General features: G+C 39.9%; 2 pseudogenes; one reads left to right on the top strand and one right to left on the bottom strand.

Annotated features, from left to right (window-relative positions):
• LOC100517923 lies at positions 3,461 to 15,419 on the bottom strand (annotated as a pseudogene).
• On the top strand, positions 20,612 to 21,830 carry LOC100517742 (annotated as a pseudogene).

The following is a 26,764-nucleotide window of genomic DNA, read 5'->3' as shown; positions in this document are numbered from 1 at the left end:
CCTACACCACAGCTCATGGCAATACCAGATCCTTAACCCACTGAGCAAGGCCAGGGATCAAACCCCCATCCTCATGGATACCCACTGAGACACAACGAGAACTCCTCATTATTAAATTTAATTTATAGTTAAAAGAGTTGTACATCTTTTAGCATGTTTATTAACCAATTGTATTTCTGGTTTTGTCACTAGTCTTTTCACACCTTCTGCCCAATTTTTCTACTACGGTACTTGTATTTTTCTTTCTAATTAAAAAACATATTTATTTACTGTCTGCCTCCAATCCAGAGACAGCAGAGTTATATCTTTCAGAAAGTACATTGTGTGTGGATGAATGGTGAGCATATAATTGTCTTCCTAGCAACTAATGAGTAATGTTTCTTCCTTCTCTTCAGCTCCTGTTTTTCAATGAGCACATACTGATCTATCAGGAAGAGGTGGTAGAACAATGTACTTTCCATTACGCTTTCTCGGCATCCCATTTTCAATCATTTTCCCCCTTAGCATTGTGAAGTGAGTGAGTGTGGGTGGGTGGTGGGGTGTATTTTGTCCTTTGTAAAAGGAGGCAGGGAGATGGTCTTGCACTGGCTGGTGGCCTCTGTTCTAATCACACATATGGAACCACAACCAGTGTACTCCTTGTTGAAACAAAAAAGGCTTAAGGATTTGTCTTCTGAGATTTCATCCTGGTGTAGCTAAGCTTCTCAAGCTATATGAATTTAACAAAGGCAGCAAAAGCTAGGTCAAGTGGTAATCCTTCATTTTTGCATCTTGTTTGAACAAACACACTTATTGAACACAGTGCAGAGCTGGGGAAGATACCAAGATAATTTAATATTGTCCATGCCTTTAAAGGAGCTCACAGTCTGTCAAAGGTTGGGTAGTACTTATGCCTTCTCTGAGATTTACTGGCATAAATACATAGAAGACCCAGAAGAACTTACCAAGATTTCAGAGAAATTTTTCACTGTTCTCCAGGTCAGAGTAGCTTCTTGGTTGGTTCATTCAACAAATACTTATTGAGAAAAATCATACACACTAGAGGAGGGGCAATAAAGGAGGGGCAACTACCTCCTCTGTTTTAAGAAGACAAAGGGATGTAATAATGGGGGTAGATTTCTATGTGTCATAGCAGAAAAAAAAGTTGAGAGAATGCCCATTTGATATATATTATGTGAAACAAGAAGTAAGGTCATCTGCCCAGAGCAACCTGTTGTTGGGGGAAATAGCAGGATTAGAGATTGAGAAAAGTAAAAAAGGTTTGTAGGGTATTAAAGCATGAGTTGACCAAAGAAATGGGGTAAGATTGCTGAGAAAAGTTAAAGGCCAATTGAGATTAGAGACCAAGAATTTATATTTGTGCCGTATTGCCCCAGGGAGAGACTTTCCCAGCAGTATCTAGCTATTACCGTGAAGTCACTGCAATAGCAGCAGGGCCCGTGAAAAGAACCAGGTCACCACATAATGTCCAAGGGCTCAAGCCCTTGCTTCTCTTTCATTGGTTTTGTTATGTTTTGTATATATCTTAATATATTCTCACGTTCTGATAATAGAAGCAATATTTGCTAACGTGGAAGATTAATCTATGGAGACACTAGTTTATGCTTTCTGGTTTTCAAGGACAGTTAAAGGATTTTAAGGTTAATTTTTCCCTTCTCTCTTGTGGAAGGACAGCTAAGCCTTTGTATATGAAAGTCTTGGCTCTTTGTGTTTCAAGAGCCATCCTTGAAGAAAACCCTCCAAGAATTGAGTCTCAAAAATAAGGAGTACTAAGTAAATCACTTTGTCCCTTTGTCTGTTGTGGCATTCATCTTTTTATTGTTGGTTGATAAGAGGTCCTTATTTATTAAATGTTTTAGTCATACATTGCACATGTTTTTCCTTATTCATTTTTGTCTTTTAATTTGGTTTTATGATGGGTTGTAATTTTGACATATAGAAATTTTATATTTTATGTCTTTTCTCTTAGGATTTCTCTCTTTTTCTTTTTTCTTTCTTTTTTTTTTTCTTTTGTGTCTTTTTAGGGCCATACCTGCAGCATATGGAAGTTCCCAAGTTAGGGGTCGAGTCAAAGCCACAGCTGCCAGCCACAGACACAGCCACAGCCATAGCCATGCCAGATCTGAACCAAGTCTGTGTCCTACACCGCAGCTCACGGCAATGCCAGATCCTCAACCCATTGAGCAGGGCCAGGGATTGAACCTGCATCCTCATGGATTCTAGTTGGATTCATTACCACTGAGCCACAAAAGGAACTCCTCTTTTAGGGTTTCTGATTTGTGTTATGCTAGCCAACCCCCTCCAAGAAAACTTAGATATCTGGCTATATTTTCTGCTAATACTTTTATTTGTTTTACATTTAAATCTTTAGTTAATTTTTATAGTTACTTCTGAAAATGTTTCAAGCATTTTTAAATAGCTTTAATAAGGTGCTTTCCTGGACTTATTTTCATCTGAAAGTCACAAAAAACATAGACAAAAATCCAGCAACTATGCAACACAATGTTGCAGTATGTGCAAAACAAAAGAAATAATCTCATTTTTTGGCCACACCCACAGCATATGGAAGTTCCCAGGCCAAGGATCAAACCCATGCCACAGCAGCAACCTGAACCGCTGCAGTGACAAAGCCAGATCCTTAGCCTACTGAGCCACAAGAGAACTCCTCATATATATTTTTAAATGTCAGTATAGGAACATTTTTCTACATTGAATTTTAATGAGATTTCCACCATAAATTGACTTTAAGCACTTAGATTAATGAACAAAATGTTCTGTTAAGAAGTCTCATCTTGGAGTTCCCGTAGTGGCCCAGTGGTTAATGAATCCGACTAGGAACCATGAGGTTTCGGGTTCGGTCCCTGCCCTTGCTCAGTGGATTAAGGATCTGGCGTTGCTGTGAGCTGTGGTGTAGGTTGCAGACACGGCTCAGATCCGGCTTTGCTGTGGCTATGGTGATTCGACCCCTAGCCTGGGAACCTCCATATGCCACAGGTGCGACCCTAAAAAGACAAAAGAAAAAAAGTTTCATCTGTATCAGAACTAAAACCCAAGTCTCATCTGTATCAGAACTAAAATCCAGTAGAGTGGTAGCCCTCTACTGGATTCTTTCAAAGTTCCTTACAGCTTTTAGGGCTAAGGATTCTACTGGATTCTTTCAAAGTTCCTTACAGCTTTTAGGGCTAAGGCTGTTCACTCGCACTTGTTCAATTTATAACTTAAGTTCCTGTAGTAATTCAGCACATAACTTGGATTCATTGTATACTTACAAATCTTTAAACAGAACTGCTTGGAAACAAAAGTTGAAACTAAACATAGAGGGAAAAAAGTTGAACTAAACATAGAGGGAAAAATATTTAGCTTCAGGAGGCAAAATTTTACTGAGCTAGGTGAATACAAACGTAAAAAATAATATGATGTTTGCACTTTTTTTCTTAAGAGCTCAGCTTTTTATTATTAAATGTGTTATAGAAGTTTAGTCATAAAGACCAAAGCCCATATCATCATCAGACTCCTCAGATTCTTCTTTCTTCTACTTTCTTCTCCTCAGCTGGGGCAGCAGGGGTGGCTGGGGCAGGACCTCCTGCTGGTACAGCACCAGCTGCTGGGACAGGTCCACCAGCCCCCAAATTGCAGATGAGGCTCCTGATGTTGACATTGGCCAGAGCTTTTGCAAACAAACCTGGCCAGAATGGCTCAACATTTACACCTGCTGCTTTTGAGGGCATTGATTTTATCCTCTGTGACCATCACCTCATAGTCATGCAGGATGAGGGCAGAGTAGATGCAGGCAAGCTCTGAGGAGGCCGTGGTGCGAACAAATACTAGGTGGGGGCTGCCGGGCACGGTGCTAGTCTCCGGATGATGTGGGGGCCTCACCCCAACGCAGCCTTAGCTTTCTCGGAAGGACTGAGCACCTTAGTGGCAGCTGAGGGGAAAAAAAAATGATGTTTGCACTTTTTAAGAAGTTGTTATGCCACTCAAATATTTATGCACAATGTCTGAGAGTTCAGTATGTAGTTATGCACATAAAGAGGACTTATACACCTACATTTTAAAATCTTGAATCAATTTAGAATTAATATGTGTGTGAAGTATTCATTTACTTATAATTTCTAATTATTTTACTTAACATCTCACATAAAAGCATTTTTCATGTTATGGTACACTTTTCAGAAACATACTTTTTATGAATATAAAATATTCCATCATATAGAACACGGAGGAGTTCCCGTTATAGCTCAATGGGTTAAGAACCTGACTATGGAGTTCCCGTTGTGGCTCAGTGGTTAACGAAACCGACTAGGAACCAAGAGGTTGTGGGTTCGATCCCTGGCCTTGCTCAGTGGGTTAAGGATCCGGCGTTGCCATGAGCTGTAGTGTAGGTCGCAAATGCAGCTCAGATCCCACGTTGCTGTGGCTCTAGCATAGGCCGGCAGCTACAGCTCCGATTAGACCCCTAGCCTGGGAAGCTCCATGTGCCATGGGAGCGGCCCAAGAAATGGTAAAAAGACAAAAAAAAAAAAAAAAAAAAAAAAGAACCTGACTAGCATCCATGAGGATGCAGATTCAATCCCTGGCCTTGTTCAGTGGGTTAAGGGTTAAGGATCTGGCATTGCCACAAGCTGCAGTGTAGGTCGTAGATGCAGCTCAGATCTGGCATTGCTGTGACCATGGCGTAGGCCAGTAGCTGCAGGTCCAATTTGATCCCTAGCTTGGGAAATTCTATATGCCAAGGGTGCAGCCCTAAAATAAAATAAATAAAATTAAAAAGCCATCATACAGATGAACCATAATTCACTCACTATGATTCTCTAAAGGTAGACATTTGAATCTTTTTCAACACTGAAGAGTACTACTGGAGTTCCCTAGTGACTTAGCAGTTAAGGATCCAGCATTGTCACCTCTGTGGCTCAGATCATTGTTGTGGTTTGGGTTTGATCCATGGCCTGGGAACATCTGCATGTCCTGGGCATGGCCAAAAAAAGGGGGAAGGGAAAAAAAAGAGATAAAATTTTTATCCTCTATTTCCATATAAATTAAAAAATTTTTTTGTTCTAGTTCTGTGAAAAATGCCATTGGTAGTCTGATAGGGATTGCACTGAATCTATAGATTGTCTTCGGTAATACAGTCATTTTGACAATGTTGATTCTCCTGATCTAAGAATATAGTATATATTTCCATCTGTTTGTGTCGTCTTCACTTTCCTTCAACAGTGTCTTATAGTTTTCAGAGTACAGGTCTTTTGTCAATTTAGGTAGGTTTATTCTTAGGCATTTTATTCTTTTTGACATGATGGTACAATGGGATGGTTTCCCTAATTTCTCTTTCTGATTTTTCATTGTTAGTGTATAGGAATGCAAGAGATTTCCATATATTAATTTTGTATCCTGGAACTTTGCCAGATTCATTGGTGAGCTCTAACCGTTTTCTGGTATCATCTTTAGGATTTTCTATGTATAGTACCATGTCATCTACAAACAGTGCCAGTTTTACTTCTTTTCCAATTTGAATTCCTTGTATTCTTCTCCTTTGATTGCCCTGGCTAGGATTTGCAAAACTACTTTGAACAACAGTGGTGAAAGTGGACATCCTTATCTTCTTCCTGATCTTAGCGGAAATGGTTTCAGGTTTTCACTGTTGAGAATAATGTTAGCTGTGTGTTTGTCATATATGGCCGTTATTATGTTGAGGAAGATTCCATACATGCGCACTTTCTGGAGTGTTTTTTTAATCAAAAATAGTTATTGAATTTTGTCAGAAGCCTTTTCTACATCGATTGAGATGGTTATATGGTTTTTATTCTTCAGTTCGTTGATGTGGTATATCACACTGATTGATTTGTGACTTGTGAATGTTGAAGAATCCTTGCATCCCTGGGATAAATCCCACTTGATCATGTTGTATGCTTTTAATATATTGTTGGATTCAGTTTGGTACTATTTTTTGAGGACTTTTGCATCTGTGTTCATCTGTGATATTGACCAGTAATTTTCTTTTTATGTGGTATTCTTGTCTGGTTTTGGCATCGGTGTGATGGTAGCCTCATAGAATGAGCTTACGAGTGTTCCTTCCTCTGCAATTTTTTGGAAGAGTTTCAGAAGAATAAATGTTACCTCTTCTCTGAATGTTTATAGAATTCACCTGTGAAGCCATCTGGTCCTGGACTTTTGTTTTTTGGAAGTTTTTAAATCACAGTTTCAATTTCAGTACTTGCGAATAGACATTCATATTTTTTATCTCTTCCTGGTTCAGTCTTGGTAGGTTGTACCTTTGTAAGAGTTTGTCAGTTTCCTCTAGGTTTTCGACATTATTGGCATATAGTTGCTTCTAGTAGTCTCTTATGATCCTTTGTATCTCTGTGGTGTCATTTGAAATTTCCCCTTTTTCATTTCTAATTTTATTGATTTGAGACCTGTCCCTTTTTTCTTGATGGTCTAAGGGTTTATCAATTTTGTTGATTGTTTCAAAAATGGGCTTTTAGTTTTACTGATATTTATTGTTTCTTTCATCTCTATTTCATTTTCTCCTCTGATCTGTATGATTTCTTACCTTCTACCAACTTTGGGTTTTGTTTGTTCTTTTTCTAGTTGTTTTAGGTGTAAGTTTGGGTTGTTTATTTGAAAATTTTCGTAGTTCCCGTTGTGGCTCAGTGGTTAACGAATCCAACTAGGAACCATGAGGTTGCAGGTTTGATCCCTGGCCTTGCTCAGTGGGTTAAGGATCCGGCGTTGCCGTTAGCTGTGGTGTAGGTTGCAGATGCGGCTCAGATCCTGTGTTGCTGTGGCTCTGGCACAGGCCGACAGCTGCTGCTCAGATTAGACCCCTAGCCTGGGAACCTCCATGTGCTACAGGAGCAGCCCTAGAAAAAGGCAAAAAGACAAAAAAAAATAATCTTGTTTCCTAAGATTCTATTCAATGGTAACTTAAATGACAATTGGAAAAAGCTATACTTGATTTTTAAAATACATGTTTTTAAAAATCTGAGCTCAGAGTTCCCATTGTGGCTCAGTGGGAACAAATCTGACTAGTATCCATGAGGATCCCTGGCCTCACTCAGTGGGTTAAGGATCCAGCATTGCTGTGAGCTGTGGTGTAGATTGCAGACCTTGTGTTGGACCTGGTGTTGCTGTAGCTGTGGTGTAGGCCAGCAACTGTAGCTCCGATTTGGCCCTCTAGCCTGGGAACTTCCAAATGCCATGGGTGTGGCTGTAAAAAGCAAAAAATTAAAATTAAAATTAAAAAAACTTAAAAATTAAAATCTGAGCTCAAGGCAAAAAAGAAAAAAAAAAAGGAAAACAGGAACAGGAAAGCTGTGTCCATTTGCCCCACTAAATGGATCAAATTGATTTCTGGCAAATGTTTCATCACAAAACATGACGAAGGCCAGAGCTATTGTCAGGCCTATTAGGACGCTATTATGCATTTTTACAAATAATAAGAAAGCTATAGAAGAGTTCCTGCTGTAACACCATGGGTTAAGAATCTGACTGCCGGAGTTCCCACTGTGGTACAGCGGAAATGAATCCGACTAGTATCCATGAGGACATAGGTTTAATTCCTGCCCTCAATCAGTGGGTTAAGGACCTGGCAGACGTGGCTAGGATCCTGCGTTGCTGTGACTGTGGCTGTGGCCAGCAGCTGCATCTCTGACTCAACCCCTAGCCTGGGAACTTCCATATGCCACTGGTACGGCCCTAAAAAGCAAAAAATAAAATAAAATATAAAAAAAGAATCTGACTGCTAGTGACTCGGGTTGCTATGGAGGTTCAGGTTTGATCCCTGGCCTGGCACAGTAGGTTAAATGATTCAAGCGTTGCCACAGCTGTGACATAGGTTGAAGCTGCAGCTGGGATTCAACCCCTGGCTGGGGAACTTCCATATGCCATGGGTGTGGCCATAAAAAATTTTTTTAAAGAAAACAATAGAAAGAATTTGGAAATGTTCTATCTGTGTGCCCCATCTCTGTCTCAGTCTAAGAAAAACTAAAAAATAATAAAAAATAAAAAAATAAAAGAGTACCATAAAAAAGTATGTAAGGAATGTCTTTGTGCACAAATCTTCCTGTGTTCTGATTATTTCCTTAAAATGGATTCTTAAAGGTAAATAACTGGATAGAAGTGTATGATGTATATGTAGAATTATCCTCCAAAAGTATTTTACAAACTCCACCAGTCTTACCAGCAATGTTTGAGAGTGCCCATTTCCTTATACATATAGAGAGTTTGAAGGGTGAGGACCATTCACATTCAGTGTACTAAAAACAAACAGAAGTTAAATCTTGGCTCATCACCCCTTTCTTGCCCTTTCTATATTCTCTCCTCCACATCATGTGCCCAGAGTCTTGTGTGCTGCTTCCTGACCATCCAGGGTCTCTCACTGAGCTGCCCCACCCAAACCAGCCTTCCCTAAAAAAGTTGACACTCTAGACCTTTTGCTCCCTACCCCATCCCCACACCTAAATTCAAAGTTCAGTATCCTGAATCCTATCCTCTCAGCCTGCCCTGGCCAGCAGATTGATCTTATATATTAATTACCAATAATGAATTAAAATACAATAAAGAATAAACATGTTAGGCCAAAAAATGGTGCACAAAAGATATCCACAGCAAATCCCTGAAATTGGTGTAAGTTGCCCTATTCAGAAGAGTCTTTGCAGATATCTATTGAATAAAGCATTTTATTTATTTTTTTAATATTTTTGGGGGGCTGCACCTGAAGCATATGTAACTTCCCAGGCTAGAGGTTAAATCAGAGCTGCCATCTGCTAGCCTATGCCACAGCCACGGCACCACAAGATTCAAGCCAAGTCTGCGACCTACACCACATCTCAGAGCAACGCTGGATCCTTAATGCACTGATAGAGGCCAGGGATCGAACCTGCACCCTCATGGATACTAGTCAGGTTCTTCAACCCTGAGCCACAACAGGAACTCCCTAAAGCATTTTAAAATGAAGAGAAAATCCTTCATTTTCCGAGTGGTCCTTAAATGCCATTACAAGTGTCCCTGTAAGAGAGAGGCAAATGAAGATCAGACATACAGAAAAAGAGATGACCATGTGAAGAGGCAGGCAGAGATTTGAGCCATACAGTCACAAGCTTAGAAACAGTGTCCAGCGACCACCAGAAACCAGAAAAGGCAAAAAACAGATTCTCCCTTAGAGCTTCCAGAGGGATCATGGCCTTGCCCACACCTTGATTTTGGATTTCTGACCTTCAGAGATGTGAGAGAAAAAAACAGTCACCATCTTTGTAGTAAGTTGTTACACCAGTCACAGGAAACGAATATAAAATTTCACCCTGTTCTCTCAGTTAACATTAACATAGTTAATAAAGTTAAGGCTTCACATCAGGACAAGACTACGGTAGGGGGAAATATAGCATGGTTCATTAAATAATCACCAGATGGCAATGTTGTACAGGAGATAGCAAGGAAAACAGTTCTGCTACTTTTGGTTCTCTCCCCACTTTCCTTTCCTCACTCCAACTCACTGACCCCACTCTTCTTCCTATGCCCTAACAAGCCACAGGCTTGTGCCTTGGACATCCACAGGTAGTTTAGATTATAGAGATTAGGTGGGCATGTCAGAAGATGGTAAGCAATGAAATGAAATCTGTCTTTTAGTACTCTACAAAGCTTGAAGTGCCATCACAGCTGAGCTGTAACTCTGAAAAAAACCTAGGTCTCCCTTTAGGGAAGACCTTTAGCAAATAGAGTGAACAAAGCTGGTAGCCTCTATATTTCTAGCTGTTCCTCTTCAGTAAGCCCATCCCCAGACATCCATTGCTCTTTCTGCCCCAGGTATTCCAATCATGAGGAAAGTGAATTTCTTAGCTAACATCTATGGGCTACGCATCCTCATAAGACCACCTATTCATTATTTCATGTGGCATGTAAAATAGCCTAGAAAAAGCTGTTATAATTACCCTGATTTTACAGAATGGAAACTGAGGTTCAGAGAGGTCAGGTAATAGGGTTACAGTTCCTAAGAGGTTGAGACAAGCTTCAAATCTTGGTCATCTCTTTTTTTTATTTTAATGATTTTTATTTTTTCCATTATAATTGGTTTACAGTGTTCTGTCAATTTCTACTATATAACAAAGTGACCCAGTCACACATATATATGCATTTTTTTCTCACATTATCATAAGTGACTAGATATAGTCCCCTGTGCTATATACATGGGATCTCATTGCTTATCCACTCCAAATGCATTAGTTTTCATCAATTAACCCCAGACTCCCAGTCCATCCCACTCCCCCCCCACAACCCTTGGCAACCACAAGTCTGTTCTCCAAGTCCATGCATTTCTTTTCTCTGGAAAGGTTCATCTGATATTGATATTGGTCATCTGATATTAATTGCCATACCTTAGCACTGCTCGGCTTTTGGCCATCTTTCTCTTCTCTAAGTAATAGCATTTACTGTCTGTATCACTTATTTAATTAGCATTTTAATTATCTGTTACACAATTATTTTTGTCTTTTTAGGGCTGCACTTGTAGTGAATGGAACTTCCCAGACTAGGGGAGAAATCAGAGCTGCAGCTGCCAGCCTATGCCACAGTCACAGCAACACCAGATCTGCACTGCATCTGTGACCTACACTGCAGCTTGCAGCAATACCAGATCATTAACCCACTGAGCGAGGCCAGGGATTGAACTTACATCTTGTATACTAGTTGGGCTCTTAACCCGCTGAGCCACAACAAGAACTGTTATACAAATATATGCTATTTCCTAATTAGATTGCAAAATCCATTAAGCTAAGGACTACATCTTAAGCTGTGTTTGCAGTCTGCGCAGCCCCTATGGCAGTGAGTCACAAAGTTGTAGCTTTTTGCTAAATGTTTAACATCGCTTACCTGGGTGAACACTTCCTCTAGTTAGAACTCCTATCTGTTTCACTTTATTTAATGATCTTCAACTTAGAAAGATTCCATTTAGAACACTATCTGGAAACTACAAAATTGTTAGGACTGGACTTAGAGCCACCATATTCCACAATAGCTTTATCCCATTTCCTCCTAAATGTTTTAGGATGCAATAGGCCACTTATATCAGGCTTATATTACTCTTGGAGGTACCATACAAAAATCAAAGATTTTGTCTTGGACTACAAAATGATTGTAATAAGTGGCATTTTTGGGTCACTCACAATGTTACCTTCTTAATCTGCAAACAAACCCTTAGAGCAGTCTATGAACAGGCACATCTACAAACCTGTTTTTATAGTTCCCAAATTATAGATCCTCTACAAAGTTCTCATTTTTGCACTGTGTATCTACAAAATTTCTTAGGCTAATTCTAACTCAGGTTGTTTACTGTTAAACACATATGCAGTTTCCAGAGTTGCTTTTTTTTAACTTCAACAATTCAAATGAATGTTATTTTAGACATAATAATTAAATATACCTCTTTTTATGGGATTCTATGCACCATTCTATATTTTCATACTTAGAAATATATCGGAGTTCCCGTCGTGGCACAGTGGTTAACGAATCCAACTAGGAACCATGAGGTTGCAGGTTCGGTCCCTGCCCTTGCCCAGTGGGTTAACGATCTGGCGTTGCCGTGAGCTGTGGTGTAGGTTGCAGACGCGGCTCGGGTCCCCCATTGCTGTGGCTCTGGTGTAGGCCGGTGGCTACAGCTCTGATTGGACCCCTAGCCTGGGAACCTCCATATGCCGCGGGAGTGGCCCAAGAAATAGCAAAAAAAAAAAAGAAAGAAAGAAATATATCCTTACGATATTACCATTTATCTCAAAAGCATATCTTATGTTGGAGTTCCTGTCGTGGCTCAGTGGTTAACGAATCTGACTAGGAACCATGAGGTTGCAGTTTCGATCCCTGGCCTTGCTTAGTGGATTAAGGATCCGGCATTGCCGTGAGCTGTGGTGTAGGTTGCAGATGTGGCTACAGCTCTGATTTGACTCCTAGCCTGGGAACCTCCATATGCCGCGGGAACAGCCCAAGAAATGGCAAAAAGACAAAAAAAAAAAAAAAAAAAAAAAAAAAAAAAAAAAAAGCATACCTTATGTCTATTTTGCACTCATAATTTATTTGGATTTCATTGTGCCTATATATTACTCTTGGAGTTTTTTCCCAGTTTTGCTGAGATATAACTGGTAAGTTTAAGGTACAATGTGTTGATTTGATACACTTACATATTGCAAAATAATTGCCACCATAGTATTCTTTGAGTTTATAAAAAAGCAATACAGTATTGACCTACCTTCATATGTATTGGTAGAATGATTAAGATGCATGGGTTTAAAGGGTTACCCATAATAAAGTTATCAAGGGAGATCACAGGTATGAAAGTGCTTTGGAAATAGTAATCAAAAACACACATAAAATTATAGTATTCTTTTTAAAAACAGGGTCCTAAACAAGTACTTTTTTTTTTTCCTTTTTAGGGCTGCACCCATGGTATATGGAGGTTCCTAGGCTAGGGGTCATTTCAGAGCTACAGCTGCTGACCTACACCACAGCCACAGAAAAGCAAGATCTGAGCCACATCTTCAACCTACACCACAGCTCACAGCCATTCCGTATCCTTAACCCACTGAGCGAGGTCAGGGATTGAACCAGCAACATCATGGTTCCCAGTCAGAATCATTTCCGCTGCGCCACTATGGGAACTCCAACATACTTTATTTTTTTAAGATTTTTTTATTATAGTTGATTTTCAATGTTCTGTCAATTTCTGAGGTACAGCAAAGTGACTCAGTCAAATATCAGTATACTTTTTCAAATATATGTATATACTTTTTCTCACATTATCCTCCATAAGTTTCCATTATGAGTGGCTAAATATAGTTCCCTGTGCTATACAGCAGGATCTCATTGCTTATCCATTCTCTAAATGCAATAGTTTGCATCCACTAACCCCAAACTTTCAGTCCATCCCACTCCCTCCCCCACCCTTGGCAACCACAAGTCTGTTCCCCAAGTCCATGAGTTGTTTCTGTTCTGTAGAAAGGTTCATTTGTACCACATATTATATTCCAAATATAAGTGATATCATATGGTATTTGTCTTTTTCTGACTACCTTCACTCAGGATGAGAGTCTCTAGTTCCATCCATGTTGCTGCAAATAGCATGATTTTGTTCCTTCTTATGGCTGAGTAGTATTCCATTGTGTATATACACCACATCTTCTTAATCCATTCATCAGTCCATGGACATTTATGTGGCTTCCATGTCTTGGCTGTTGTGAATACTGTTGCAATGAACATAGGGGCGCATGTATCTTTTTAAATGTAAGTTTTGTCCTGATAAATGCCCATGAGTGGTACTGCCAGGTCATATGGTAGTTCTATAGTTTTCTGAGGCACCTCCATCTATTTTCCACAGTGGTTGTACCAATTTAAATTCCCACCAACAGTGTAGGAGGGTACTGTTTTCTCCACATCCTCTCCAGCATTTGTTATTTGTTGACTTGTTAATGATGGCCATTCTGACTGGTGTGAGAACCACATTGTAGTTCTGATTTGCATTTCTCTAATAATTAGAGACGTTGACCATTTTTTCGTGTATCTGTTGGCCATTTGTATACCTTCTTTGGAAAAATGTCTGTGAAGGTCTTCTGCCCATTTTTCAATTGGGTTGTTTGGGTTTTTTGCTATTGAGTTGTATAGGTTGTTTGTATATTTTGGAGATTAAGCCCTTGTCAATTGTGTCTAGTATTGTTACTCTTATTCTTTTTTTTATTTTTATAATTTTTTTATTTTGCCACTGTACAGCAAGGAGGTCAGGTTATCCTTACATGTATACATTACAATACATTTTTCCCCCACCCTTTGTTCTATTGCAACATGAGTATCTAGACAAAGTTCTCAATGCTATTCAGCAGGATCTCCTTGTAAATCTATTCTAAGTTGTGTCTGATAAGCCCAAGCTCCTGATCCCTCCCACTCTACTGTTATTCTTTTGAGAAATATCGGCTTCAGGAACCCGGGACAAAGGCTTGCACAGGAGACCCCATGGGGCTGCCAGGGAAGCCAGTCCTGAGAGGTCACACGGCGCCAGTGCCTGCGGGTGCCCACTGCCGACACCACTGCCAAGTTTGCAGATGGAAACAGAGGGGAAATCAGAGTCAAGCTGCACAATGATTTCAATAGAATAAGAAAATGGGTTAAAATTACCAAGAAGTTTAGGAGATGGGATTAAGATGGCAGAATAGAAGGACTAGAGCTCAGCTTCTCTCCTAAAAACAACAAAATTACAACCAAATGCTAAGCAATCTTCAACCAAATGGACTGGAAACTTTCAAAAAGATATCCTACTCCAGAAGACAAAGAGGAGGCCACATCAAGAGGTAGGAGGGGTGATTCTGTGATATAAGCAACCCCATACCTCCTGGGTGGGAAGCCCCACAGACTGGAAAGTAACTGCATCACAGAGACTCACCTACAGGAGTGAGAATTCTGAGCCCCACATCAAGACCCCATGCCTGGGGATCCGGTATGGGATAAAGAGCCCCCAGAGCAAATGGCATTAAAGGCCAGTGGGGCTTGCATGCAGGAGCTCCACGGGACTGGGGGAAATGGAGATCCCATTCTTCATTTTTTTCTTTTTTTTTTAATGGTTATTTCCCCAATACAATTTTTTTTCTACTCTACAGCATGGTCACCCAGTTACACACACATGTACACATTCTATTTTCTCACATTATCATGTTCCATCATAAGTGACTAGACATTAGTTCCCAGTGCTACACAGCAGGATCTCATTGTTAATCCATTACAAAGGCAATAGTTTGTATCTATTAACCCCAAGCTCCCCAACCACCCCACTCCCTCCCCCTCCCCCTTGGCAACAAGTCTATTCTCCACTTCCATGATTTTCTTTTCTGCGGAAAGTTTCATTTCTGTCTTATATTAGATTCCAGATAGAAGTGATATGATATATGTATTCTCTTTCTGACTTACTTCACTCAGTATGAGAGTCTCTAGTTCCATCCATGTTACTGCAAATGGCACAGAGACCCCATTCTTAAAAGGCGCACACAGACTTTCACATGCACTGGGTCCCAGGACAATGCAAAGTCTCCATAGGAATCTGGGTCAGAACTGACTGAAGTTCTTGAAGAACCTCCTGAGAAAACAAGGGATAAATGTGGCTTTTTGTGGGGGAAGGACATTGGAGGTGAAGCTCTTGGGAATATTCATCAGTGTGCCTTTCTCTGGAGGTGGCTATTTTGGGAAAATCCAGCCCCACCCATCAGCGCTGAGAAGCCCCAGGCCAAACAACAAATCAGGTGGGATCACAGCCATACCCATCAGTAAACAGGCTACCTAAAGTCCCCCCAGGCACACAGCCACCTCTAATCTCACAGAGAGACAAAGCCCCACCCATCAGAGGGATAGGAATCAGATCTACCTACCTGTGGGCAGGCATCAGTCCCTCCCATCAGGAAGACTACAGCAAGCCCTGGACCAACTTCAGCCACAGGGGGGCCGACACCAGAAGCAAGAGAGACTACAACTCTATTATCTGTAAAAGGGTCACCATACCAAAAACCTGAAAAATTGAAAAGACATAGAACTATAACTCAGATGAGGGAGAAAGGAAAAACCCCAGAAAATCAGCTAAGCAATGAGGAGATTCTCAGCCTCCAGGAAAAAGACTTTAGACTGTTGATGCTGAAGATGATGCAAGACATTGGAAATAAACTGGAGGGAAAGATGGATAATTTACAGGAAACACTGAGCAAAGAGATACAAGATATAAAACTTAAACAAGAACAGATGCAAAATACAATAACTGAAATAAAAAATTCACTAGAAGCAGCCAACGGCAGAATACAGGAGGCAGAAGAATGAATAAGCGAGGTGGAGGACAGACCAGTGGAAATTATTTTTTTTTTTTTTTATTTTATTTTCCCACTGTACAGCAAGGGGGTCAGGTTATCCTTACATGTATACATTACAATTACAGTTTTTCCCCCACCATTTCTTCTGTTGCAACATGAGTATCTAGACATAGTTCTCAATGCTATTCAGCGGGATCTCCTTGTAAATCTATTGATATAGAACAGAGAAAAGAAAAAAGATTGAAAACAAATGAAGAGAGTCTCAGAGAAATCTGGGACAATGTTAAATGCATCAACGTCCATATTATGGGGTGCCAGAAGGAGAAGAGAGAGAGAAGGGGACAGAAAAAATATTCCAAGAGATAATAGCCAAAAACTTCCCTAATGTGGGAAAGGAACCACTCACTCAAATCCAGGAAGCACAACAAGTACCATATAAAATAAACCCAAGGAGGAACACCCCGAAACTCATTTAATCAAACTGACCAAAATTAAAGACAAAGAGAACATATTGAAAGTAGCTAGGGAAAAGAAACAAATAACATACAAGGGGACACTGATAAGGTTATCAGCAGATTTTTCAGCAGAAACTCTGCAGGCCAGAAGGGAGTGGCATGATATACTTAACATGATGAAAGGAAAAAACCTCCAACCAAGATTCCTTTATCCAGCAAGGCTCTCCTTCACATTCAAGGAGAAATCAAAACCTTCCCAGATAAGCAAAAGGTGAGAGAATTCAGCAACACTAAACCAGCCTTACAACAAATACTAAAGGAACTTCTCTAGGCAGAAAAGACAAGACAGCAACAGGAAACAAAAATTCCACAAATGACAAGGCTCACCAGTAAAGGTATATATACAGTAAAGATACAAAATCATCCATGCACAATTATACCATCAAAATCAGAAATCATGAGAAGAGGTGGATACAAATGCAAGACACTGGAGATGAACTTGCAATTAAGAGAACAACTTAAAACAATCTCATATACATATAGACACTTATATCAAAACTTCAGAATAACTGCAAACCAAAAATCTACAATTGATACATAAACAAGGAATCTCTGGAGAAGAAATATATCTCATAGTTAATAAGTGCATAATCCACCATGAAGGGGGTCATTCAACATCATTATTGGAAAGCTGAAGTCTTCTTAGATCTGATTCTGATTTCCTCTCCATCAAAGAATTTATGATAATTATAATTAAATAATGCAACTGTACAATTAAATAATACAGTTCTACAATTGTATTATTAATAACCATTTCTCTCCATGGTACAATGTAAGGTCTATAATGTCTTGTTTATCACATCACCTAGAATGGTGTAATGCCTATACTGAAGAATCAATAAGATGTAACAAATTGTGAGGACATATTTATACAGTTACACTGTTTTTTAACCAATTTATGCATTTTATATTTTACTTATTTTCAGAGGGTATAATATTTTTATTAGTCTTACCAGTTAAGTTATTCTTTTTATTATGCTATATAAAATATTTAATGGTATATAAGGCTTTCTTCTTTATAAATTTTAGTTGCATAATATACACAATTTTAATATAAAGCTAATTGTTAAAGAAAAATTGAAATGTAATAGATAATACTAAATAGTAAGGATGAAAGCCATACGAAATGGGATAAAGAATAGAATAAATTTCCTATTTGTCTCAGCATATTTTCCATTCCACTTCTCCAGAGGGAGTCACATAATCTGTTTCTTAAGATCCCTGATATAAAAATCTGTGTGAGGAGTTCCCATCGTGGCGCAGTGGTTAATGAATCCGACTGGGAACCATGAGGTTGCAGGTTCGGTCCCTGCCCTTGCTCAGTGGGTTAACGATCCGGCGTTGCCATGAGCTGTGGTGTAGGTTGCAGACATGGCTCGGATCCTGCGTTGCTGTGGCTCTGGCGGAGGCCAGTGGCTACAGCTCCGATTCAACCCCTAGCCTGGGAACCTCCATATGCCGCGGGAGCAGCCCAAAGAAATAGCAAAAAAAAAGACAAAAAAAAAAAAAAATCTGTGTGAATGTAATTGTGCTTAAATGCATGTATTTTATTCTGTAAAAAAAAATAAAAATAAAATTTCAAAAAAAAGAAAAAGAAGAATAGGTGAGTGGTTGCTAGAAGATAGGAATGAAGGGAAGATATGACAAAGGGATAAGAGGGATAACAAGCAATGATCCTACTGTATAGTACAGGGAACTATATCCACTCTCTTGGGATAGACCATAATGGAAGATAATATAAGAAAGGGAATGCATATGTATGTATGACTGGGTCACTTTGCTGTACAGCAGAAACTGACACAACAATGTAAATCAACTATACTTTAATAAAGAATTTTAAAAACAAATTTGGACTCTACAATTTATTTCATTTTATTTTATTGGCTGCAACTGTGGCATGTGGAAATTCCCAGGCCAGGGATCAAACACATGGCACAGCAGTGACAATGCCAGATCCTTAACCCACTGCACCACCAGGGAACTCCTCAGCTGACTTTAAACTAGGGACATTATCCCGGATTATCTTTGTGGGCCCATTGTAATCACATGAGTCCTTAGAGGCTGGAAAACCTTTCCACCCTCCAGAGGAAAAGAGATAGGTGTCATAAGAGGCAGGAGAGGAGTTCATGCTGTGGTGCAACAGGATCAGAGGCATCTCCATAGCACCAGGACTCAGGTTTGATCCCCGGCCCAGCACGGTGGGTTAAAGGATCCTGCGTTGCAGCAACTGTGGCATAGGTCAAATCTGTGGCTCAGATCTGATCCCTGGCCCGGAACTCAATATGCCATGGGGAGGCCAAAAATGAAAGAGAGAGAAAGAGAAAAAGAGAAAGAAAGAGGGAAGGAGGGAGGGAAGGAAGGAAGAGGCAGGAGAGTTTTTAAGCATAAGTGGGGCTTGACAAACATTGCAGGCTTTGAAGATGGAGAAAGGGAGACATGATCCAAGGAATATGGCCGATCTTTAGAAGCTAGAGTGACCATCAACTGACAAGCAGCAAGGAAATGAGACCTTAGACCTACAACAAAAAGGAATTGAGGAATTCCCATTGGCTCAGTGGAAACGAACCCACCTAGTATCCTTGAGGATGCAGGTTCAATCCCTGGCTTTGCTCAGTGGGTTAAGGATCTGGCGTTGCTGTGAGTTGTGCTGTAGGTCACAGACGCAGCTCAGATCCCGCGTTGCTGTGGTTGTGGTATTGGCTGGCAGCTGCAGCTCCGATTCGACCCCTAGCCTGGGAACTTCCACATGCTGTGGGTGCAGCCCTAAAATGCAAAAAAAAAAAAAAAAAAAAAAGGAATTTAATTCTGACAATAACTAAAATAAGCAAGGGAATGGATTCTCCCCTACAGCCTCTAAAAGGAAAGGCAGCCCTGTGGACACTTTGAGCTTAGCCTGGGAGATCTGTGTTGGACTTCTGACCTACTTATCTGTGAGATAATAAACTGCGTTGACTTAAGCCAAGCAATTATAGTGATTTATTACAGCAACCGTAGAAAACAATATAGTTGGCATGAATCTTGACCTCAAGAAGGCATCTGATAAGTCCTGTGGCCAAGCTAGTGAGATATTTGGTATAGGATAGGGGATTCAAATGCACAAACATTTCATTAAGTTACATAGCAGTCTCAGTCTGGAAAAGGTCTTTAGTGGCTTCATTGTCAGGTCCTTCTTAAATCAACATTTAAAAAAAAAAATTGAGGGCAATGCCCATGGCACACAGAAGTTCCCAGGCCAGGGGTCAAACCCACACCACAGCAGTGACCCAAGGCACTGCAGTGACAATACAGGATCCTTAACTGCTAGGTCATCAGGGAACTCCACAATATTTTTCTCAGGAAGTTTGAAGGCTGAAAGTTTGCTCATCAATTTGCTGATGACACAAGACTGGAAAATACGGTAAATAAAATTCAAGATTCAAAAACAGTCAAACTGAAATTATGCAATTGAATTCAAATAAATTCATTAACCACTGAGCCAACTCCCCAGAGCTGCTTTTCTAATGCAAAATGCTACAGCTACCTAAGCCAATGAATTTCAGAGGGTAAAGTTCTTTGGGTAGAATGACTGCTTTCAGAGAGTTAAAAATTAGTTACTGTTCAGGAGTAGAACGCTGGTTACCAGGGGTGGGGAGGTGGAGGGAATGGTGCCTGTTAGTCAAAGGGTCCAGAATTGCTCTTATGTAGGATAAATTTAGAGATCTAATGCACAGCATGATGACTATAGTTAATACTATATTAAATACTGAAAATATGCTGAATGGATTTCAGGTGCTCTCATTACATACACACACCAATGGTAACTGTGAGGAGAAGGTATGTTAATTAGCTGGACTGCAGTAATCATCACACTGTGTAAATGTATATCAAATCATCATGTCATATATCTTACTTACAACTCTTATTTTAAAAAATTTTTACAAGAAAGCAAAATCAGGAGTTCCCTTCATGGATCAGTAGTTAACGAACCTGACTAGGATTCATGGGGATGTGGGTTTGATCCCTGGCCTCACTCAGTGTGTTAAGGATCTGGAGTTGCCCTGAGTTGTGGTTTAGGTTGAAGACGTGACTAGGATCCCGGCATTGCTGTGGCTGTGGTGTAGGTGGGCAGCTGCAGCTCCGATATGACCCTAGCCTGGGAACTTCCATATGCCATGGGTGCGGTCCTAAAAAGAAAAAACAAACAAACAAACAAAAAAAAAGTAAAATCAGAGAGCGGGATGTCCAGCTTGCGAGTGGCCACTTGTCTGTTGTGCTCAGCAAAAGAACGATTTTAAAATGGATGATGTTGAGAAGGGTAAGAAGATTTTTATTCAGAAGTGTGCCCAGTGCCATACTGTAGAAAAGGGAGGCAAGCACAAGACTGGTCCAAACCTCCATGGTCTGTTCGGGCAGAAGACAGGTCAGGCTCCTGGATTCACTTACACTGATGCCAACAAGAACAAAGGTATCACCTGGGGAGAGAAGCTGATGGAGTACCTGGAGAAACACAAGAAGTACATCCCTGGAACAAAAATGATCTTCGCTGGCATTAAGAAGGCAGGAGAAAGGGAAGACTTGGTAGCTTATCTCAAAAATCTACTAATGAGTAAAAGTTGACCACCACCTTATTTATTACAAGACCAAAATGTTTCATGACTTTTATATGTGTACCATATTTAAATTTATCTCATACACTGGAATTCAGATCATGTATGGCTGATGGAATGTTTCTGTTAGAGGGCTGTGATTTAAATAAGACTTGTTGGTGGCTAAATGAATTCGGTCAGCTTTTTGAATTTTAGTAGTAATTCCAGTTCAACAAGTACTATCACTGTTTTCCCCTTCTACAGAGATGATTAAATTTGAATATGGAGTGTTAAGTTTTCAGGAAGATGGTGAATACCTTCTCAGAACCTATAGGAGATTGGTTTTATATTTAGATTTCTGTAACTGGTTATATTAATGTAATGTAAATACTGAGAAGATCCCTTCACTATCTCATAGAATAGAGCAAGGTTCACCTTTGCTTCAAATTGTGTTCACTAGCCTGTTAAGGCATGAGCTGAAGATAAACTGACAATGCCCACTTTATCTTTTTGGTCTTAACTATGCCAATTTCGTTAAAATTATCATATCTCAAATACTGCCTTTTACTTATTGAAAGGCATTTTAGTGAGGTTTATGTACAGCATCAAGTAAAGAATATCTAGCATTTCTCACATTTTATAGATGATCTTTAAGATCAGGTGCTTTTAAAATTGAGCGTGTCAAGATATGTTAGCAAACTTTGCTTGGAATTCAGGAGTTTCTTTTAAATTGGTATTTAAAAACACAACTGTAGAACTACTGGATATGTGTGATTGATAATGGTGCTTTTGTCAACTCATGGAAGGTGTAAAGTACAGGAGCTATACCATCAGCACAGATGTGTAAATTATCTGATCATAACGCTTAAGAATTAAAAACAAAATCAGATTAAAAAAAGATATTGCATTTGGAGTGTATAAGCAATGAGATCCTGCTGTATAGCATAAGGAACTCTATCTAGTCACTTGTGATGGAACATGATGGAGGATAATGTGAGAAAAAGAATGTATGTGTATGCGTGTGTGTGTGTGTGTGTGTGTGTGTGTGTGTGTGTGTGTGTGTGTGACTGGGTCACTTTGTTGTACAGCAGAAAATTGACAGAATGCTGTAAACCAACTATAATGGAAAAAATAAAAATTATTTAAAAAAAGAAAGCAGGAGTTCCCGTCGTGGCGCAGTGGTTAACGAATCCAACTAGGAACCATGAGGTTGCAGGTTCGGTCCCTGCCCTTGCTCAGTGGGTTAAGAATCTGGCGTTGCCGTGAGCTGTGGTGTAGGTTGCAGACGCGGCTCAGATCCCGCGTTGCTGTGGCTCTGGTGTAGGCCTGTGGATACAGTTCCAATTCGACCCCTAGCCTGGGAACCTCCATATGCCACGGGAGTGGCCCAAGAAATAGCAAATAGACAAAAAAAAAAAAAAAAGAAAGCAAAATCAGTTTTTCATTTTTATTTCCATCATCACTCAGCCATTTCTGTTTAGCTTTATATATACCCATAGGAAAAAAACTGCAAGGATATGTACCACAATGTAACTATGGTTATCTCTAAGTGGCAAATTAAGAGTGGCTTCATTTGAAAAAAATAAAAAACGCATGAAAAAATGCTCAACATCACTAATCATTAGAGAAATGCAAATCAAAACTACAATGAGTTACCACCTTGCACCAGTCAGAATGGCCATCTTTAACAAGTCAACAAATAACAAAGGCTGGAGAGGATGTGGAGAAAACGGCACCCTCCTACACTGTTGGTGGAAATGTAAATTGGTACAACCACTATGGAAAACAGTAAAGAGGTACCCCAGAAAACTAAATATAGAACTACTATATGACCCAGCAATCTTACTCTTGGGCATAAAATCAGGCAAAACATTCATTCAAAAAGATACATGCACTCGTATGTTAATTGCAGCACTATTCTCAATAGCCAAGACATGGAAACAACCTAAAAGTCCATGGACAGACTAATGGATTAAGAAGATGTGGTATAAGTCAGAACAGCCCTCATTAGTAAGTCCACAAATAACAAGTGCTGGAGGGGCTGTGGAGAAAAGGGAACCCTCCTGCACTGTTGGTGGGAATGTAAACTGGTACAGCCACTATGGAGAACAGTTTGGAGATACCTTAGAAATCTATACATAGAACTTCCATATGACCCCGCAATCCCACTCTTGGGCATATATCTGGACAAGACTCTACTTTAAAAAGACACATGCACCGGCATGTTCGTTGCAGCACTATTCACAATAGCCAGGACATGGAAACAACCCAAATGTCCATCAACAGATGGTTGGATTAGGAAGATGTGGTATATATACACAATGGAATACTACTCATCCATAAAAAATAATGACATCATGCCATTTGCAGCAACATGGATGAAACTAGAGACTCTCATACTGAGTGAAATGAGTCAGAAAGACAAAGACAAATACCATATGATATCACTTGTAACTGGAATCTTTTTTTTTTTTTTTGTCTTTTGTCTTTTTGTCTTTTGTTGTTGTTGTTGTTGCTATTTCTTGGGCCGCTCCCGCGGCATATGGAGGTTCCCAGGCTAGGGGTTGAATCGGAGCTGTAGCCACCGGCCTACACCAGAGCCACAGCAACGCAGGATCCGAGCCGCGTCTGCAACCTACACCACAGCTCACGGCAACGCCGGATCATTAACCCACTGAGCAAGGGCAGGGACCGAACCCGCAACCTCATGGTTCCTAGTCGGATTCGTTAACCACTGCGCCACGACGGGAACTCCTGTAACTGGAATCTAATATCCAGCACAAATGAACATTTACACAGAAAAGAAAATCATGGACTTGGAGAATAGACTTGTGGCTGCCTGATATGAGAGGGAGGGAATGAGAGGGATTGGGAGATTGGGGTTATCAGATACAACTTGGAATGGATTTACATGGAGATCCTGCTGAGTAGCATCAAGAACTATGTCTAGATAGTTATATTGCAACAGAACAAAGGGTGGGAAAAAATGTATACATGTAAGGACAACTTGATCCCCATGCTGTACAGTGGGAAAAAAAAAACTGGTAGAACTACAGGAAGAAATAGACTCATTCACAAATTTACTCAGAAGTTTCAACATTCCTCTCTGTTTCGTTGGAATTTTTAAAAACTATTTCATGGACAAAAGAGAAATGAAATTATCTTTTAGAAATTATCTGTATGTTTACATAAATAAAATTTGATGTTTATATTATGAAAAAAAAAGAAGAGTGGTATATATACACAATGGAATACTACTCGGCCAAAAAAAAGAACAAAATAATGCCATTTGTAGAAACACGGATGGATCTAGAGACTCTCATACTAAGTGAAGTTAGTCAGAAAGAGAAAGACAAATACCAAATGATATCACGCATCTGGAATCTAATATATGGCACAAATGAACCTATCTATAAAACAGAAACAGACTCACAGATATGGAAAACAGACTTGTGCTTGCCAAGGGGGAGGTGGGAAGAAGTGGGATGGGTGGGGAGTTTGTGGTTAGTAGATGATAACTGTTAACATTTGGAATGGATAAGCTGTGGAGTCCCCACAGTACAGCACAGGGAACTATGTCCAATCTTTTGGGGAAGGACATGATGGAAGATATTATGAAAAAAAAAAGAATGTACATATATGTATGACTGGGTCATTTTGCTGTACAACAGAAATTTAAAGAACACTTTTTTTTTTTTTTTTTTTGTATTTTGTCTTTTTGTCTTTTGTTGTTGTTGTTGTTGTTATTTCTTGGGCCGCTCCCGCGGCATATGGAGGTTCCCAGGCTAGGGGTTGAATCGGAGCTGTAGCCACCGGCCTACACCAGAGCCACAGCAACGCAGGATCCGAGCCGCGTCTGCAACCTACACCACAGCTCACGGCAACGCCGGATCGTTAACCCACTGAGCAAGGGCAGGGACCGAACCCGCAACCTCATGGTTCCTAGTCGGATTCGTTAACCACTGCGCCACGACAGGAACTCCTAAAGAACACTTTAAGTCAACTATACTTTAATAAATTTTTTTTAAAAAGCATCTATGTGCTTACTTAAATGTTATATACAAATATTGAAATCTTCGAATGGTATGATCCTTGAAATCTTTGTTCTCCCAGTTATTAGCTTCTTTATTTACACCAACTTTCACAAGCTTTACCTACAGCTGAAAAACTACTGCCCACAAGCTGTTTTGGAGCCCACAGTGCTTGTACAAGACATGACTACACCCACAGGCTGTAAGAGCTGCTTATGAATGGCAACAGTCTGAGCCCTGTGGAATAGGAGTGAGCAGCAGCCTTGGGTGAACATATCCTTTAGCATTATTGCTATTTATATCCACCAGACCCTGAGTTTTTTCCTTTTTCTTTTTGGCTGCACTTATAGCATGTGGAAGTTCCCAAGCCAGGGATCGAACCCACACCACAGCAGAGACATGAACCACAGCAGAGACAATGCCAGATCCTTAACCCACTGCACCATCAGGGAACTCCTCTTCTAAAAAGTTTTATATCAGTTCATTTTAGTTGAGCACTGTTGATTTAAAATATTATATTATTTTCAGGTGTACAGTAAGGTGATTCAGTATTTTTTCAGATTAAACCCCATTACGGGTTATTAAGAGATAATAGCTATAATTTCCATGCTATACAATATATCCTAGTCGCTTATCTACTTTATACATAATAATTTGTATCTTCTAATCCTAGACCTTAATTTGTCCCTACTCCTTCTCCTTTCCCCTTTGGTAACAACAAGGTTGTTTTCTCTTTTCTTAAGATTTTTATTTTTTTATTATAGTTAACTTACAATGTTCTGTCAATTTCTGCTGTACAGCAAATTGATGCAGGCATGCATGTATATATGTATACACACACACACACACACACACACACACACACACTCATTCTTTTTCTCACATCCCCCATCATGTTCCAGCACAAGTTACTAGATATAGTTCCCTGTGTTATACAGCATGATGTCATTGCTTATCCACACCAAATGCAATAGTTGCACCTACTAACACCCAAACTCCCAGTACATCCCATCCCCTTCCCCTCCCCCTTGGCAACCACAATCTCTTCTCCAAGTTCATGAGTTTGTTTCCTTTCTGTAGATAGGTTCATTTGTGCCATATATTAGATTCCAGATATGTTATATCATATCGTATTTGTCTTTCTCTTTCTTACTTCACTTAGTATGAAAGTCTATAATTCCATTCTTGTTGCTTCAAATGGCATTATTTTGTTCATTTTTATGGCTGAGTAGTATTCCATTGTGCATATATACATCTTCTTAATCCATTCATCTGTCCACAGACATTTAGGTCATTTTCATGTATTGGTTATTGCAAATAGTGCTGCAATGAACATATGGGTGCATGTATCTTTTTCAATGAAAGTTTTGTTTGGATATATGCCCAAGAGTGGGATTGCTGCAACCCAGATGGGATCACAGCCCCACCCCTCAGTAAACAGGCTACCTAAAGACCCCTCAGGCACACAGCTGCCTCTAATCCCATCCAGACACAAAGCCCAACACACCAGAGGGATTACAATTGTCTCCACCTACCAGGGGGCAGGCATCAGTCCCTCCCATCAGGAAGCCTACACCAAGCCCCCATACTGACTTCAGCCACAGGGGGGCAGACATCAGAAGTAAGAGAGGCTACAACTCTATTATCTGTAAGAAGGTCACCACACCAAAAACCTATAAAAATGAAAAGACAGAGAACTATAACTCAGATGAGGGAGAAAGACAAAACCCCAGAATATCAGCTAAGTGATCAGGAGATTCTTGGCCTCCAGGAAAGAGATTTTAGACCATTGATGCTGAAGATGATGCAAGACATTGGAAATAAACTGGAGG

The sequence above is a fragment of the Sus scrofa genome, chromosome X (assembly GCF_000003025.6).
Source record: "Sus scrofa isolate TJ Tabasco breed Duroc chromosome X, Sscrofa11.1, whole genome shotgun sequence".
Classification (NCBI taxonomy): Eukaryota; Metazoa; Chordata; class Mammalia; order Artiodactyla; family Suidae; genus Sus; species Sus scrofa.
The sequence above is the reverse complement of the archived record's forward strand: the minus strand, read 5'-3'. Positions and strand labels throughout refer to the sequence as shown.